The 17675-nt window shown below is 53.3% G+C and overlaps 1 protein-coding gene and 1 long non-coding RNA gene across 5 annotated transcripts in view; one reads left to right on the top strand and one right to left on the bottom strand.

The window, feature by feature from the left end:
- Positions 1-17675, top strand: part of NAV1 (neuron navigator 1) — a 183949-nt gene that overhangs the window by 25425 nt on the left and 140849 nt on the right. The window lies entirely within an intron of this gene.
- LOC144238303 (uncharacterized) lies at positions 215-3864 on the bottom strand. 2 transcript variants are annotated; one of them, XR_013337066.1, is made up of 4 exons: positions 3622-3864; positions 3094-3326; positions 1464-1566; positions 215-383 (listed from the first exon to the last, which is right to left on the bottom strand). It is a non-coding gene; the product is annotated as an uncharacterized LOC144238303 (long non-coding RNA). The 2 variants fall into 2 exon arrangements; XR_013337067.1 differs by having other exon boundaries at positions 3175-3326.

The raw sequence follows: 17675 nt of genomic DNA, 5'->3' as shown, positions 1-17675 counted from the left end.
GGGGTGTTCGACTGGCAGCTCTGGAGAATGCAGAGCCGGAGAAGACTGCTTGGACCCGCTCTTGTCACCCTAGGATCCCCAGACCCCGGAGGGGCCAGTATGAGGAACCGCTGACCAGGGGCAAGAGGCTCTTGGAGCTTTGGATTGGGAGCCTCTCATAGCAGGCCGCGTGTGGACTTTGCAGGGACAGTTAGGAGACTGGACAAGGGCAAAGAGGGGAAGAGCAGCCTTTTCCTTCGGAGAGCCCCTCCAGAAGGCCTCGGCCTCAGCAGGAACGAGTGGGGATTGGGGGTTGGGGAGCACAGAAGCTATCTGGGCAGCCTCTCACTGCAAAGAGAGTGTGTCACCGCCGCGCTGAGTGCCGTCCTCAAAGAGCTTACGGTCTGATGGGGTAAGACAGACAATGAAGAAATAAAATAATTCCAGACACCGAGAGGGCTATGGAGAAGCTGAAAGGGGACCCTGTGTGAGAGGAGGACTGGAAAGGAGAGGTCTCTAAGCTTAAGGAGGTGATCATTGAATTGTGGCTGAGACTAGAGGGGGCACCAGGCAGGCTGGCTGGGGGAGGAACATTCCCCAGGCACTAAGAAGCAGGGGTGGACAGGGTGTGGATGGTGCCAGAGGAGAGGAATTGAGCATCTGACTGTCTCCTGGGGAGGCGAAAGGAGTGTCAGCGACTCAGAAAAGTAGAGGGCACAGCTCCCTTTTCAAGGTCAGGGCTTCACCTGTTTGGAATGACTTAGCCGATCGGGGCTGTCCCCTGGCCTGAAAGACCCAGCACTGTCTCAGGATCTGGCTGCCTGGTTGAAGCCCTCTTAGTTGCTCTTCAAGAGGCAGTAACCTCAGAAACCCTGACAGATAGTCCTAGAGCTGACTGGGGATGGGGGTGGAGGGCAGGAGATGAGGGGGGAGCTGAGCTGGGGTCCCTTGCTCACTCCTGTTCAGCAGTTGTCCTTCCCAAAGCACACTGGTGCAGCAGCCTCTCTGCAACCTTGGAGATAGGAGAGAACACCTCCCCACCACATCCCACTTGGGGAAATTCAGGGTCAAAGTCTCTAGGGCCTTAGAGCCACCTCTAAGTTAGTGATGGAAGGCAGGTTCTCCTTCTTTTCCTAAGTCACTGGCTTCATTTGGGAGGCCTGATTGAGAAAGTGGCATCTGCAGGTCAAGAGGGGTGTGACCAAAGCAAGTGTCCCTGGACATAGGCCGCCAACCTGCCCTGATGACCCCATAGAGGGGCTGAGAGGCTAAGATCTCTGGTGGGGGGAGAGAGATGGTAAGTCTGGCAATCAGGCTGGACTGTTTAGGGCTGTGAGGACCAAGGTGGGGGTGGGGCATGCAGGTAGGTCTGGGGGGACAACGCTTGGCATCACAGCGGGAGGGGGGGGAGGGGGGAGCTGCTGTCTTCAGGTAACACCTCTCTTCCGTGTGAAGGTGGGAGTTGGGGTGGAGGGGAGACTGACCTGTTTGGGGGCCAGGAGACAGTAGAGCTGGGTCAGACTCTCCAAGCCTATGAAGATGTTCCAGGTTGTCAGGACTGGCCTTCACTGGAGAGCAGGGTGGCCTCTGAGGAGAAGAATGGCTGCCTTGATGCCTCAGGATGTTGAGTAAAAACACAGAGCATTTGTTTCCCTACCTGGGAGGCTGGGGGTCAAAGGTTACACACTCCTTGGCACCATCCCAGACCCAAGAAGCTGCCAAGACCCAATTCCTTGGGGGGAGGGGATGGTAAGGGAGGAGGGGTGAGGCAGACCCAAATAAGAGCCTTTCTGGAATAAAAAAGAAGAGCTGAAACTTGATCATTCTCTTCCCAGAAATCAGCTGGAACCCAGATGGTCTAGGCAGGCTCCCTACCCCTTCCCTTGCTTTGGAAGCTGCCAAATAACTAGGGTCCCACTAGGTTCCCCCTGGAAACTTGGAAGGCTGAGGGATGAGTGCCCGGGGGAACATGGGCCAATGTCAGCAATCAGATGCCTTTGGACCCTGGCCGATAATCTACACCAGGCAGTTTGACACTAAGAGGAAATGTCACCAGGCCTGGAACCAGGGGCAGGGTCAGAGGCTGCAATCTGGAGCTCCCTGCCTGGAAGTTCTAAGCTCTGTGACCTCTCCTGGAACTCAGTTTCCCCATTTGTGAATGTTAGAGGACCCCCCACCCCCACCCCATGGCTCTTCCCTACCTATAGGGTTAGGAAGGAGGATGCAGATTAAGGTGATCAGACCTTGAAAATGTCCCAGGCCATTTAAATAAACAATAGCATCCCAAACCACACTCTTCCTGCCTCATCAGCCCTGGACCTAAGGATCTCAAAGCAAAATCAGTCTGTTGAGCCGCCACACATTCAGTTTTCCTTCCTTCAATCCTCTAGGCAAAGAGACAAAATAGAACAGCTAAAGCAGCCCAAGGTTGTGGTGTAAAGGAACCCAGGCCTCTGGAGTTCCTAGTGCCACTTCCTCATGGTGTCTGGACCCTTGTGAGGGGTTGCCATGACAACAGTTAGGCCCTCAGAGGCTGAGGGCAAACAGAAGAGGGGGAGGAAGTCCAGGAAGTCGTCCATCTCTAAGCCAGTTGGTTGATGTGGGTTTTGGAGGAGTGGTGAGGGTGGAGTTTAGTTTAGAGAATGTGTTCTGGAACCCTTTGAATAGGGGGAGGGAAGAAATTACTTCCTTTTTCTTCAGTGCACTGGGTGGGGGTCTGGCTGGGTAGAGAAGTTACAGTGGGCTCTCCTGAAAAGAACTGATACCCAGAGGAGACAGGTGATTTGCATAGGCTCAAGTAGCACCCTCAGGTCAGAGGCTCTGCACCCAGAGCCACTCCCGCAGCCTGCCCGGGAGCTCCCCAGAGGCCTAGCAGGAGCATGAAGACAAGGCTAAGCTCACTAGCCTTCCCTTGGGCACAGCAGTTGACCGGAGAGTGCCTGTAGAGTCACAGGCTGAAGGAAGGGCTGTGGCGAGGTGTGGGGGTCTGCAGGTGAGCATGTATGTGGAGAAGAGATAAAAGCTGGCATAGAACTTTCCAGCTGTGAGGCCTCCTGCCTTCCTCAAGCTTAACACTGAGGGGAACATTTCTTCTCTCCCTGCGCGGAAATTTACCTTCCCAGTCTAGGCTTTAGTGTTATTTTGGGGCCCCAGCCCGGTCCTGGTTCTATCCATTGGGCATTGCCTCGTTCTCACCGCTGTAGCAAAGGCTTTCTCTTCACATGGCAGCCATGGCTCTGCTTCTGAGAGTAACGGATGGATGGATGAGTAGGTCTTAGGGGTAGTTCTCTGTCTGCTCTGGGGAGACAGGCAGATGAAGCAGAAGTGCCTGGAGCTTCTCTACTTTCCTGAAGCATAAACCAACCCAGAGAGATGCCCTTCACCATCAATGGTGGCTGCAACCCCAGGCCATGGGCCCCTTCTAGACTGAATGGGTAACAGGACCAAGTCACCTGGAATCTTGGGGTGTTTTCTGACGCTTCGCATTTGTTCCACCTCCCACCCCACACACACATCTACTGTGGCTACAGAGGCCCTCCTCCCGTGTCCTGTCCCCAACCCTAGGCTGCTAGCACCAGATACTTTTTCCTGCTAACTTCCAATCTCTCCCCTCCCTGCAACCCTCCCTCCACACACACATACCCACGACTCACAGCCTCTGACCCCAAGGACTGAAAGTGCAGGTTGCCTTCTGGGGTTCAAGGGGGAACCAGTCCTGCCTTGACCAGGCTGAGCAGAGCCCCCCAGGGCTCCTTACTGCAGCTTAGCACCTTGCTGCCGCCTCATCCCTCCCCACACTCCCCGCAGCACACTGCAGTGTCTCCTCGTACAGCCAGGGAGAGAAAAATCCCCTTCTCAGTGCAGAATACTCCACCTCCCCCACTCTTCCCTGGGATTTTACAGAACCACAGAATGGAAATTGTCTAGTTGAGCCACCCACCTCAAGCTGAAGTCAATCCCTCTATCGCATCATAGGCAGGTGGGTGTTCTGTTTACACACTCCTAGTGACAGAGGGCTCACTACCTTATTTTCCTGGAAAGCGCTCATTATTGGAGAGCCTGTTGAGCTAAGATTCTTCTTTCTGAGAATTTCTACCCCTGGGTCCAAACCTGATGTCTGGTTAAGTGAACCTGGCTTTCACAGGTAACTCCTCTTGTATTTGAGGTCAGCCACATATCCGTATTCCACAGCATCTTTTCACCCTTTGTCACCTCCTTTAATTTTCCATCCATTTGTCTTTCCTTTGGAACAAGACTTGATAGGCAGAGGAGCTGATCCATCACCCTGATTTCCTGGGCCCAGCAGAGTCCTGCTCCCCACCTGGACCCCACCCCCTTGTACCCACATATCTACATCTCGGCACCTGGCTGCATGCTCTCTGGATCCAACCTGGCCTCCTCCCCACAGCCTCCTCCCGCTGCCTGGAAACCCTGTGCTAGCCAGCCAGCAGAGGGGAAACGGACGCCACATGGTTCTCATTTGCTCTGGCTGACCTCCTCCCACACCCTGTTTGGATTACCCAGATGCGTTTGAAGTCCCTGGAGCCTGCAGCCTTCCCTCTCGTGCACAGGAAGGGCCGGGGGGCCAGGCGCAGCTCACTGGCCCTGCGTGGGCATGCTCTGGCCATAGAAGCCCCTGGAACACTGGGTCAGCCCTCAGAGTAGACATCATCTTCAACACCTTCCCTCCCTGTTGCTTTTAGGGACTGGTCCTCCTGGAGGCAGACAAAACCAGAACCCCCTGGGTTCAGTTCTGCCTTGTTCAGTGCACACAGGGCCTTCTTCCTTCTGACCAGCAGGGATGAAAGTGCAGACTGAAAAGGTGCCCCAGGAGCTGTTTCTGGCTCCCAGCTGGAGGCTGAGGGAGGATTAGCCTTGGGCCACGGGTGTGTCCAGCATGGTCACGGCCGTGGGCTAGGTATGGGCACAACACGTGTGCCTGGAATAAGTGGGATGGGTCAGAGCTTTTCATTTTTCATCAGCACCTCTGCCTCCGGCAGGAGAAGGTGCAAATTGCAGGGGTAGGAAGCTAAGTGGAGGAGAATGAGGACCTAGCGGGAGCCGCACCCCCAGACTCAGTCCTGTTGTAGTGCTGCAGTGGGGGTGGGAGAGCACGGAGCACAGCCTGGCCACAGGCTTCAGGTTCACCCCTGAGAGCTTTAGCTCCGACAGGTTCCAGGCTCTCGCTGCCAGCGCTGTCGTACATCGTGCATTTGACACATAGTTCTCCAAGTCAGCTCCAGCCAAACCTCAGCAAGGCGGCCAGGGCTCTGCAGGGGCCGGGCCTTGGCCTAAGCCATGGTCAAGTCTATTTTAGACATCTCAATGACACATTTCAGGGCCACTGGAGCAAGCAGGCTCTCTGCAGCCCTCTAATTCCTGGGTCGCAGTTCTTGCCCTGAACTTGGGGTGCTCACTCTTTTGCGCTGGGGATGTGGAAACTGAGAGCAAGCCCGACCCAGCAGACCCGTGGTGTGCTATCCCAGTGTTGGTTCCCAGGGAACTCAGGGTCGTCTTGCGGGCTATCTGGTTGGGGTGTTGCCGTTGGATGTGATCCAGTCTGGGAGGTGGAGTAGTGTCATAAGCCCCAGGTGTCAACGTGGAGAGCCAGATTGGAAACTAGGACCTTGGGCTGGGTAGGAGGGTAGCGCGCATTGAGGAGCATGACTTAGGGGTGCGTGTGGAGGTCCGGGGTTGAGAGGGGGCGTGACATCTAGCCAGTAACCCTAACATGAGGTTGGGAGTCAGGGTGTGAACACAAGGTGTGCAAGGGATAGCATATGTCTCGTGGAGCACTCATTGTCCTCCAGCAAATATGCATGTGCTAATGGTACGTTTGTGTGCATGTACTGTGTGTATGGAAGGACTGGACACGTTTGAAAGAGTCTGAAATATGACCAGGGTGGAACAATTTCCCTCAAATAGACCCCCCAGGCAGAGGCCACAGGCATTCTGTCTCCCTGGCTTCTCTCCCAGAAAAGCACTATGAGCGCTGGTGACTTCTCGGACTCTTAGGACACAGGGTCCCTTTTACCCTTGGTGACTGGCTAACTGGACCCTTCCCTTTGGGGGAAGCTGGCAGCCACCCAGGAGGCCTTGGGTTTTCTCTGCAGGCTTCATAAGCTGCCACAGGGCCTAGGAATCCCACCACCTATGCTGAGGAGCTGTATCCTCAGAACTCTGACACCTGACTCTCCTGGGAGGAAAAGTAGGCCCAGAGAATACGATAATCTAATGAGAATAACTTCACTTGGTGTAGAAGAGGCATTGTTCTTGTTCTTTATGTGTAATAAGTCATTTAATGCTCATAGTAATCCTACGATCCGTAGGTAATCTGTCCAAAGCTAATAGAGCAATGAGCAGCAGAGCCATGACTTGAACTTATCCCCTGTGCCGTGCTGATTCCAGGAGCCTCAAGACTCCTCCCCACTCCCCCTTAGAAATTGAGTTTCTTTCCACTGAGTTCAGAATCAACGTGTCAAGCAGTCACTGTTGGGCAAAGCACTGTGCCCCTGCCATTGAGGCTTAGGGCCCTGCTTGCTAGCTTCTGACAGGATAGAGCAGAGGTGAGAAGGATCGTGTTCCTTCCTGTACCAGGCAATGGTTGCAGATGATGGGACAAAGTTCGGAAAGGCCAATGAGTCGGTAGGTACGTGGGGCAAGTGTGCACCTGGGTGCCGTGGGTGAGAGCTCACGGAGAAGTGATACGGTTTTGAAAGAAGGTTGGGATCCCAGCAACGGAGGTGGAAGAGACTGGAAAAGGAAAAGAGGAGGTGAATGAGGGGCTTGATCACGGGGTCCTGTCTGCTGGAAGAGAGGTGGAATGGGAAGTGAGAGAGAGAATGAGACTGAACAGGCAGGTTCGGAGTGGGGGGGGCACGATGGACCCGAGTGGAGTGCACTGGGGCTTGACTGTAGGCTCTGGGCAACATTTGAACAGAGGAGAGCAATCAAGGTTTGCCCCAAAGGACCCCCAAAAGAATCCTGTGCTCATTGGTCCTTTGGAAAGGTTACTGTCTGATGAGATCAGCCAGCCCAGGGCCTCTCAAGCTCCGCATCTATTTGCTTGAGTGAAGATTACCCTCACTGCACCCTGCAGAGGCCAGAGGCGCAGAGAGGACATCTTGATGCCCAGAGATAGTCCCTTTGATTAGCAGCAGCTCTGATTAGCCCTGAGGTACAGCTAGCTCTCTGCCTTGCCCGGGGATTGGCTCTGCACTGCCTCAGGCCTGAGGAGTACCCACAGCAAGCACGAACCAGACTGTACACAACTGAACCAATCTGACAGTAGACAGGGGAGTATTTCGTCTGCATACAATTCAGAGATGAGGCATAAGTAGGGTGTGGGCCACATTTCAGATCCTAGTTCACTTGTCCCATCCAGGATGACTTCTGAGGGAGTTGGAAGTTGGGGAGCTATTTAAAGGAACCAGAAACACTTGGCACAAGGGGAGATGCATTCCCGTCATCCAGCTTTCCTTGGATGGAGGAGGAGGACTGGATTGGGACTAGCTGGCTAGGTGCCCTCAGAGCAGATGGTCCTTCAGGGACTGAAGGGAACAGCCCTCCACCCTGGGGTAGAAGAACCCACAAGGAGTGAGAAGGCCCTGGCGAAGGATTAGGAACCTTATCCTCCATTCAAATCTTTATCTTCCCCTGTTCTCCGTGATGCCGCCTGACTGTCCCGGTTGCCGAGCCCTGGATGTTGCCGTGGGGTTCTGTTGTTACAGTAGCTAGGGTGTTTTGTCATAGAGGACTTGGTTTTTTCCTGGCATCTGGGTATCCCCAGGAGGTGTGGTCCTGGAATTCAGGAGTTGCCTTAGCAACAGTAGGTACTGTTCTACATGGATCCTCCCTGGCCTGGATCGTGATGTGCTGTCCAGGGGCTGCTGCCGTGCTCAGGGCACGGCTTCCTTGTCATCCTGCCCCTTTGCTGGAGCTCCAGGGGCTGGGTCATGGCAGCAGAGAAGGCAGCAGTGCCCATCTGGGGTAGTGAGACCGGCTGCTGTGACTACCGCTGCCCCCACTGCCATGAAGGACAGCAGCAACCACAAGGGACTGCCTTCCTTGGCGCGGGGGCAAGACTCCATCCCTGTGCTGCGTGACACCCTGCGCGCCCGGTGGGGTTTGCTCACTGCGAAAACGTGTAGCAGCTGCCCCTGCTCTTGGTGGCACCATGAAGGCGCTCCTGGGAGCCCAGGAGCACCAGTGCAAGGCCCCCCTGCTTGGTGCCTCCGCTCAGCTTGTAGCTTTGAGGCCACTGAGGGCCTGGCTGCCGGGTTCGGGCTCCCCAGAAGGAAGTGCTCTGTGCCCGAGACTTTAATTGAAGCCTCAGACTCTGCAGATAGGTCAAAACCCTTCATCCTGAGTATCCGTGGTGGACTGTTTGTTTAATGCTCACAGACAGCAGTCACTGGAAATTTAGCAGAATAATGACTAGCATTTATTGAGCACTCACTGTTTGCCAGCTGTGCTGAATGCTTTGCTCGTATAAACCCATTTCATCCTCACAATGAGATATTAATCAAGGTTCACATGCAAAGTATTTCACAACTCTCCCAGGCTGCGGAACTGGAGGAATCCTGGGGGCCCTCTGTTACGCCAGATGTTAACTCTGTGGACGCTGAATTGTGGGGGTCCCAGAAGAAGGGCCCACATGCTAGGGTGGCAGGAGAAGCAGTTGAGGGCCCAAGGAAGCCCATAGGTTGCCTACTGGTGTGCGAGTGCTTTGTATTTTTTAACAGCCACTGTGCCCCTCCTGGTGCATTTCTGTTGACTGGTAACCCTGCTGTTGCACAAGACTGAGGTATGCGGAAACAGAGGAGTCCAAGAGAGGCCACACAGCTTGCTCAAGGTCACATGGCAAGTTCATGGTAAAGCTGAGATTCAAATGAGGCTTGATTCAGGCTCATCCATTTCACCATAGACTCCACTGCCTCTTGCACAAGTAAGATCTTTCTGCTTCCCATGCCTTCCAGACATTCCAGAACCTTTAGGCTAAACCAGTCTCACAGTGGTCCTGAGACCCCGGGTCTGTAACGTATTCTCTCCTGCCTGGGCAAGCATTCCACAGACGCCAACTATTGGCCCAATCTCTGCCTCACAAGGCTCTCACTGTCTAGTCCGGGAAGCAGACCACAGATGGGCAGTTGTGATACAGCATTATGGCCAGCACTGTGACACAGCAGTGCCCGGGAGCTACACGGGGGCTCTTGGGGAGAGGGCCTTCCTAGAGGACATGAGGGATCAGCCCATGATGACTAGAATGATCAGGAAGAATTGGGGCCCAAAATGCAGCCTAGGACAGTCTTCCTCTTGTCTCTGTGACTGTAATTCTGGATCTGTCATTCTTTTTTTCTTTAAATTTTTAAATGTTTATTTTTGAGAGAGAGAGAGCAGAGGAAGGGCAAAGACAGAGGATCCAAAGCGGGCTCTGTGCTGACAGCAGAGAGCCCAGTATGGGGCTCAAACTCACGAACTGTGAGATCATGACGTGAACTGAAATCTGACGTTCAATTAAGTGAGCCACCAGGTGCCCCAAGGATCTGTCACTCTTAACTGTGGATCTTGAATAAGCCGCTTAGTGCCTCCATGTCAGCCTCCTTGGTGGTAAACATAGGGGTCAGAATTCCCAGCTCCCAGTCTGGGAGGATTCCTTGAGACCTGAGTGTGTGGAAAAGCGCTGATGAGAGGCTGGTGTTGCAGATTCAGCCTATCTGCATTTCAGGGCGTGGCTTCTCTTTCCTTTCTTGTCCCTGCCCTGGCCAGTAGCCGCTGATTTCTATATTAAATTTTCCAGAGTGCTGCATCCATCTTGAGGGTGGAGAGTTGGCTACATGGAAGATCCAAGGACTCACAATAATATCTATCATTTATTGTGTGTTATGTATCAGGTACTCTTGTAAACATTTTACATATATTAATTCATTTAGCCCTAGAACAACCTAGTGAGTTAGGTGCTATTTTTATTCCCATTTTACCTATGAGGAAACTGAGAGGTTAAGTAACTTCCCTAGGGTCGCACAGCCAAGAAATCGAGGAGCCTGGGTATGACCTCCAGACCAGTGTGGCTCAAGCACCTGCCTCCTTAAGCGCTGTGCTCTAGGGCCTCTCTCTAGCGGAGAGCACCGGCCTTGCAGGGTCCACAGGCATGGCAAACCTTCCTGGGCAGCTGCCCAGATCCTTTATTCCAGAGGGGTCCCCACTGTGATAACCCATGTAAAAGAACAGTGGCACAATTAGCTGGGAGCCAAACCCATTCCCTGGACCTTCTTGGGTACCTGCTGCCAGTCAGTGAACAGTTTGTGGAGTCTGTGGTTGATACGCTCTCTATGCTTTCACCACCATCTGTGTTTGCTTCTCCATCCTGCACACCTGCCCTAGCAGTCCAGAAGGGCCAGCACGAAACGTTATAGAGGACAGGTATGCATCCAGATTCTGCTGTCTGCCCTTGGCCTGGAGCCCTGGACCTTGACTGCGTGGGGTAATAGAAAGTGTCGTGCATGTGAGGGTTCAAATAAACTCTCTTGCCTACTGGCTGGCTGTCCTTAGCCCTCTTGGAACCTGTTCCTCTTTGAGTCTCTAGAATGGGGCTTAATACCCACTACATGGGGGTAATTGTGAAGATTAAATAGAAGAGAGTACGGTGCACCTGGCATATCCCAGATGATCATTAGAGTTAGCTCTGTTGCTTACAGACACCCTGTCCTTCCTCGTCCTGATCACCCTGGCTCTGCAGACCCCAGTGTCAACCAGGGATCCCAATGGCTTTACTCATAGATTGGCTCGTTATTGACCCTGTTTCAATCCAGCTCCGATATGTTTGTTCAGACTCTTTAGCTTTTTAAAAAATTTTGCAATAGTTTATTTATTTTTGAGACAGAGAGAGACAGAGGATGAGTGGGGGAGGAGGAGAAAGAGAGATACACACAGAATCCGAAACAGGCTCCAGGCTCTGAGCTGTCAGCACAGAACCCAACGCAGGGGTCGAACCCATGAACCGCGAGATCGTGACCTGAGCCAAAGTTGGACGCTTAACCGACTGAGCCACCCAGGCGCCCCCTGATTTAGCTTTTGTACCACAGACGGGCATTTCTGCCCCTGGCTCACGTGGCAGAACATCGATGCCCACAACCCCGTGCCTTCCCTGTCCAAGACATCAGCCAGTCTCCCCTCAAGGGGGGTGGGCTGGCTCTGACTGAGCCATCACAAGGAGAGAGGAGAAGCACATTCTCCAGAAATTGGCTTTGTCAAAAGTTTTTAAGGTAATACATAAACAAAATAGCAAAAAGAATATGAAAAAAGGTTGAGCCAGAAGTGGATATAAAGAAGGTTGTTAGAGGTTGTTCAAGTTCATTACCTTAGTCCTTAACTCAAGACCTGGATCCTGTCTAGATTGGGGTGAAACTGGCAATGTCCTCACCTTTGGGTAGGGATGGGATGGGGACTCTGACCTGACCCATAGCTTCACCCTGGGCTTATCTGTTCCCTCTCCACCCCAGGTGGTCAGAAACAGTTCTACCCTGTCCCCAGTCCCTGCATTGACCCAGAGCCTCTCTGGTGGTCCTTGAAAGGTCCTTCCAGGACTGAGGCATGAAATCCACCCCCAGTGGCCTGTAAACACACAGCTGGAAGGACATCTGGGGAGAAATGAGGCCAAGACCTCCTGGCTCCTTCCCTTATCTCAGGGGAGAACAGGTGGATGACTTTGATGCTAACCCATTATTTCCACAAGTCTGAGGCTGAGACCAGAGCACAGGGGTGAGGGGAGGCTCTCTGGCTTTAGGAGTGGGATGTCCAATGGGGGATGGGAAGGAATTTGCCACAGAGGATCTAGCCCTGCTTCTGAGCCAGAGGAACTCATTCTGGCCTAGGGCTGGGCAGGGGCTGGATTTCTGCCATTTTCTCACACGCTGCATTGAGATTGGGTTTCCTGCTGAGATTCTATCTCTGAATCACAATAATAAAGTCCCCAGCTTCTGAACTCAAGCTGTTTGCAGCAGCTCCGTCTATCCTAAGCCATCCCCCTTACCCTCCTGGGGTCCTGGGAGGAAGGACACAGAATTATAGTGGTCAAATGCACAGAGTATGGAGTCAGTCCTGAGTTCAGATCCAGCCTGTGTATTAACCAGCTTTGAAACCCTGGGCCAGTTATGCTCTCTGAGCTGCATTTTCCTCTCCTGTTTAATATGTCAAATAATAGCTATCTCATAAGATTGCTACCAAGATTGAATGAGATAATGAGCGCAATGCCTGGCATCTGCAGGCACTCAATAAATGATGGCTTTGCAGTATTATTTCATTATCGTCTGTCCATCCCCACTATATGAGGTGGTAGAGGAAGGAGACATGACCCATGTCCTTTGGGAGCCCCTAGTCTGACAGTGGAGACATAGGCCTTGCCCTCAGGAGCCCCCGTCCTGCTGGGGGAGACTCAGCTCTAGGCTTAAGGACCCACCAGTCAGGTGGGGAAACATGGGTATTGCCCTCAGGGAGCTCCCTTTCTGGTGGGGGAGATTTCAGCCCCTGTGCCTGGAACCCCCAGGCTATTTGTCCTCTGGATCCCTGTGTTTCCTTGGGTCCTTCCTCCCAAGACTTAGCATGTACTCAACTGTCCCTTTTGCCACTAGCCTCCCACCAGCCCACCCTCCTCCCTTCCCCCTGCGGCCAGGCCCATTATCTCCAGGATGCCCCTTTCTCTGCTTTTAGTGTCCTTGGGCCCTGCGTCTGTCATGCTGTCTCATCGCTGCTGAGTTAGTTCACCAGATGACTCGTTTGTAGGGCTTTTCTGTGTGTGCTGAGCAAGTTCTCAAGAAGCATCTCCCCCAGGATGCTCGTTTCTTTCCAAACACCACCCAAACTGCAGACACAAAAATTAGACATGTCAGTTTGCATGCCGGCTGCCTTAAATTTGCATTTGATTAAAAGACGCCAGCATCCTCCCACCCACATTTCTTCTTTCCCGACCTTCCCTTCTCCACAGTGTCCCCCCCCACATTCTCCCAGCCCTCGCCAGGCTGTGCTCAGGGCATCCTCCAGCCAGGCCCCTCTGCACTGCCTCGGCCACTGCCACGGATCTGCATGACCCTCTGTACTTCTTGCCTCTTTTCTGGGGTCGGCTCTGCAGATTTTGCCTAGGTACAGCCCGCTCTCATTGTGCCTCCGACACTGCCAGTTCCTGGAGCTTATTGTCAAGAGTTCAGCTGCCTGTGACTGGGGGCTCATAGTGGGGGGGTGGGGAGGGTGATGCCGACTCTCCGTCTCCATTGCCACCTGCTACCGGCACGTTCATGTGCTAGAAAAGCCCCAGTGCAGGATAACCTTTGAAAAGCTTTCTCTCCTCCAGTCTCCGTCTCTGAAAGGATGAGGGGATGTGGGCAAGAACCATAGGTGGACACTTAGAGGGCCTTCCCTCTGAGGACAGCCGGGTCATTACCGCTCCTTTCTTGGCTGATAGACCAGGGAGAAACCAGGGTGAGTGCTCAGAACTCCCAGCCTCTTTTTTATAGTCACACTGTGTGAGAATCTTCATTAAAAGGCCAGAATTGCCTGTGCCTCCTGCCTACTCCCAGCCTGACAGCAAACCTGCTGCGGTTTTGGAGTTTCTACCCTCAACATTGCAAACACGCTCATCTCTCAATTATCTGTGCCAATGTAAAAGCTAAAAAAAAAAAAAATTCCATCTGTCTTGAACTACTCTCCTTGAGATTTGGGGGATAACAGTTTTACTTTTCTGGTTTCTTTTGGTCTCTTGACTATCACCGGTTTCCATTTCAATTCCTTAAACTCATGTAAAAGAAGCGAAGAAGCAGGGAGCTCTGAGTGGGCCAGTGAAGGCCACTCATCAAAGGTAAGTCCTATTTGGATGGACATCTGGGCCCAGAGAGACCAGGTTGCAGAACTGAGAGAATGGGGCTCCAGATTCCCACCAGTTTTCCAGATGGGCCACCTTCCTGGTCCCTCCATTCCCAGCTACCCAGGCTCCTTTGCTCTGCCCATGGCAGTGGCTGGCGTGGCCAGCACCTCTTTCTTTATCTGTTGCCTCCTTCTAGCTTCCCAGCTCTTATGTGTTCAGGGAATGCAAACTGACACTAGCATCAGCCCCAGCCAGACATAATTGGAAGGGAATCTGTCCCCACACCCACTCTTGTCTTACTTCCCTCCTTACAAAAAAAAAAAAAAGAAAAATTATATATTATCTCAAGCCTCTCTGAGTGTAGGAAACATAAGCCTGGGAGGAAAGACAGATGGGGTGGGGGATGGCGTGTCCTTTATATCCACGGAGGAGAGATCAAAGAAAAATGGTAGTAGCAAGAGGGACTGAGGTCACCCTTTAAGAGCTTGCTTTTATGATAAAGAAACCCCGGAATGATGCGTGAAGGAAGCCAGTGACATCTCTGTCCATGCGCATCCCTGGAACCCTGGAAACCTGCGCTTGGCGCTTGCTTGGAGGATAGCACCCTCCCCCCCCAACCTGGAGAAGGAAGCGGAAGTAGAGCAGGGGTGAGGGATGTTCTGCGTTTCTCCATTTCTCCTTCCCTGTGAGGCCGGTGGGCGCTCCTGCTCCCTCTCAGCTCCCTCCTGGCCAGAGATTTTGAGGGCCTGCGGATCTGAGGGCTCCGGGATTTCTGGGAAGCAGGCTAGTGCTTGGCTCATCGGGGTTTCCTTGCAGAGCCAGCAGGCAGCCGCCCTCTGGCATGTTGCTCATCAGGATTTCTCTGAATGGAATCCAAAAATAAGATCCAGGAATGGAGGTGAGAACACCCAGCTCCTTCTCCATGAAGCCAGGCTCCTGGGCAAGGTCAGGAGACACCACTCCCTCAGCAAGAGTGGCAGTCCAGCTGGGGCATGTGGGTGGGCACCCCAAGGATGTCCCCTGACCCCTGACCCCACGGCAAACCAGAGCATCACAGTATCAAAGCTGGTGATGAGGCACAAACCCTTCATGTTGCAGAGGAGGAAACTGAGGCCTGAGGCCCAGGGGGGAATAGGCCCAGCACAAGGGTCACCTTTCATTCTCAGCTCCCTCATGGCTGGAGTTTTTGAGGGCCTTCAGATTTGAGGCTTCCAGGTCTTCTGGCTCCTGGCCTGGCACTTTCCCCCACTAAAGCTCAGTCAAGCTGTCCGTTCCTTGGGCTTCAAAGTTTGAACGTCCCGACATGGCACTCACAGCAGATCCTTGAAATGAAGGCACGGGATGAGATATCTCCGCCGGCAGGTGCTCTTCACAGAGAGGATGGGTGGGGCCCCGGGCAATTCTTAGAGTGTCAGAACCTTGAGTCCCATTTAAAAGCTGGGTTCACTGAGGTACTGAAAGGCAAAATTTGCCTAACGTCACCCAACCAATGAGTGCCAGATTGAGGACCCAAATCCAGGTCTCCCAACTTCTTATCTGGGGAGGTCAACCCAGGGAGGGGGAGGAGGAGGACGTTGCCTGTCACAGCAGCACTTTGGCGAATAGCTGCCGCTGGCCTGACCCATCAGTTTTTAAAACTGTATCTGCTGAGGTTTTAGGGTCAAGTAACCGACGCACCTCTCTCTCCTTGTGGCTTTGAAACCTCATAAATATGCTTTTAAAAGTCACTCCACCGTTCTTCCCACCCACGGAGACTCATATAATCTCTCGGTGAGACCTGAGAGGCCGTCAGAGCTGTCTTTCCATGGTCATGGGGGCTGCTGGAGGGAACCTCTTCTGGCAAATGTCCCACACGTAGGGAAATGCCATTCCCTTGAGGGGCGAGGACGGAGGCCCCAGCCAGGTGTGTGAAGGGCCAGCCTGACTGGCCAGAGTCCCGTCACAGGCCCGGAAGTTCTGGGCCTGATGGTCTCAGCATGAGGCATTGAAACCACGAAGCCTAGGTCTTCCTCTGGCTGAGCGTTCCTGGGGTCTGGAAGGCCGCCTCAGTTTCCCTTCTCAGAAAAATGAGGCTGGTAACAGCAGGAGGCAGGAGAATGAGGTCATGTCTGCAGAAGTCCAAGCCACACTCTCAAACAGCAGGCCGACCAGGGTTTGGTATTTCAGCCCCAGAGCCAGGAGGCTCACATTCCCCCAGCCTCACCACCCCCCAAGTCCCCCAACACCCCTGCTCTGATGGCTTTAGCAGGCTTCGTGCTCAGATGCAAACGAGCTGGGCTGCTGCTGCCTCTTCATGGGGTGGTTTTTTGAGGACGAAACATGATGTTTGCTCGTGGGCACTTTAAAAACCTTGGCACATAGCACGGCTTGCCGTGGGCAGGGGCCGCGCTAGCTCCCCCTGCCCATCCCTCCTCACGCACTGCCCAGGCCTGGCTTTCCTCCTGGGGTCTCTGCCTACACCGAGCCCCTCCCCGCAGCCCCAGCACTGCTCGCCTGTGTGGGATGCTGCCGTGAAAGTCACCCAGGAACTGAGACTCCACAGGGACACGAAGTGGGACTGGGGTGAGGCAATGTGACCCCTAACCCGGCTGCTTGGAGGGTCGGCAGGAGGAGGGGTGACTGTGGCTTTGGAACTGCCCCTGTGGGGGAGGATCGGTCCCTTTGCCTAGCCGGCTCTGCCAGTGTCTCCAGACTCCCCTCTCTACGCCTTCTCGCCTCACCTGCGTCCCTCTCAGCCACATTCATCATGCTCTCCCTCGACTGTGCTCGAGTCCTTTTTCATCAGGTCTGTTTCCTAACTCTGTTGAGCAGAGCCACAAGCAAAGCCCTAACAGAATCAGGTCCTTGGATGTGGTTTTCTAGAGAACACTCAAGACCGGTGCCTAAGTGTGGCTGGCCCTCGGGTGGAAACAGGAGGAGAGGTGTCCCGGGCTGGGACTGAGGGAGCCCATGCTGTATCATGGTTAAGGGTCCAGGCATGGCTACCATCAGACCAGTGCCCTCAATATACAGAGACACCCTTCCCAACATGTGTTGGTCGTCTACTATATACCAGGCAGTGTTCTAAATGAGTTTTGTCCTTACATCCAATGGAAAGACAAGAAAGGTTTTAAGTGGGAAGAGTGACATCAGGTTTGTGTGTTTCGGAAGTGACTCAGGTTGCTGTGGGAGAACATAGGAGGCAAGAGCAATGGGGCCCCAGTTGGAGACTTCAGGGGACACAGAGGTGGCCTGAGGTAGGGAGCAGGCAGAGCAGATGGTGGGCATTGGAGGGTAGTGAACGGGTCTCTTGCAGGCTCTAGGGAGGGAGCTGAAGAGGAGGGCTGGCAACCGACCAGGGACATTCTGGGGGAAGGGACAGGTGAGGGAAGGGACAGGGTACTTCATTTTGCCTAAATGCAAAAGCTTCTTGTGTGCAAAGCACATAAATGTAATAACAAAATCCTCTAGTTTTTTAGTAATAAGGCCTTTTTAAAAAGGTAAGCTCATCAGGGGCACCTGGACGGTTAAGCATCTGACTTTGGCTCACAGTTTGTGAGTTCAATCCCCACATCGGGCTCTCTGCTGTCAGCACAGAGCCTGCTTCAGATCCTCTGTCTCTCTGTCTGTCTGTCTGTCTGTCTGTCTGTTTCTCTCCCTCTCTCTGTCTCAAATAAATAAACATTTAAAAAAATGTATAAAAGGAAAGCTCATCTCATCTGAACTTAAGACATGTGAGATTAACAGACTGAACTCAAGAAAGGGGGAGGGACAGTTGGTGCTCTGAGCATGCAGATGTGGCTGTGACCATGGCGGTAGTGGTGGTAGCAGTGATATGGTGGTAATGATGATGGTTTTGGTG

The sequence above is a fragment of the Crocuta crocuta genome, unplaced genomic scaffold, assembly GCF_008692635.1.
Source record: "Crocuta crocuta isolate KB4526 unplaced genomic scaffold, BGI_CrCroc_1.0 scaffold318, whole genome shotgun sequence".
NCBI lineage: Eukaryota > Metazoa > Chordata > Mammalia > Carnivora > Hyaenidae > Crocuta > Crocuta crocuta.
This window is presented reverse-complemented; position numbering and strand designations above follow the sequence as displayed.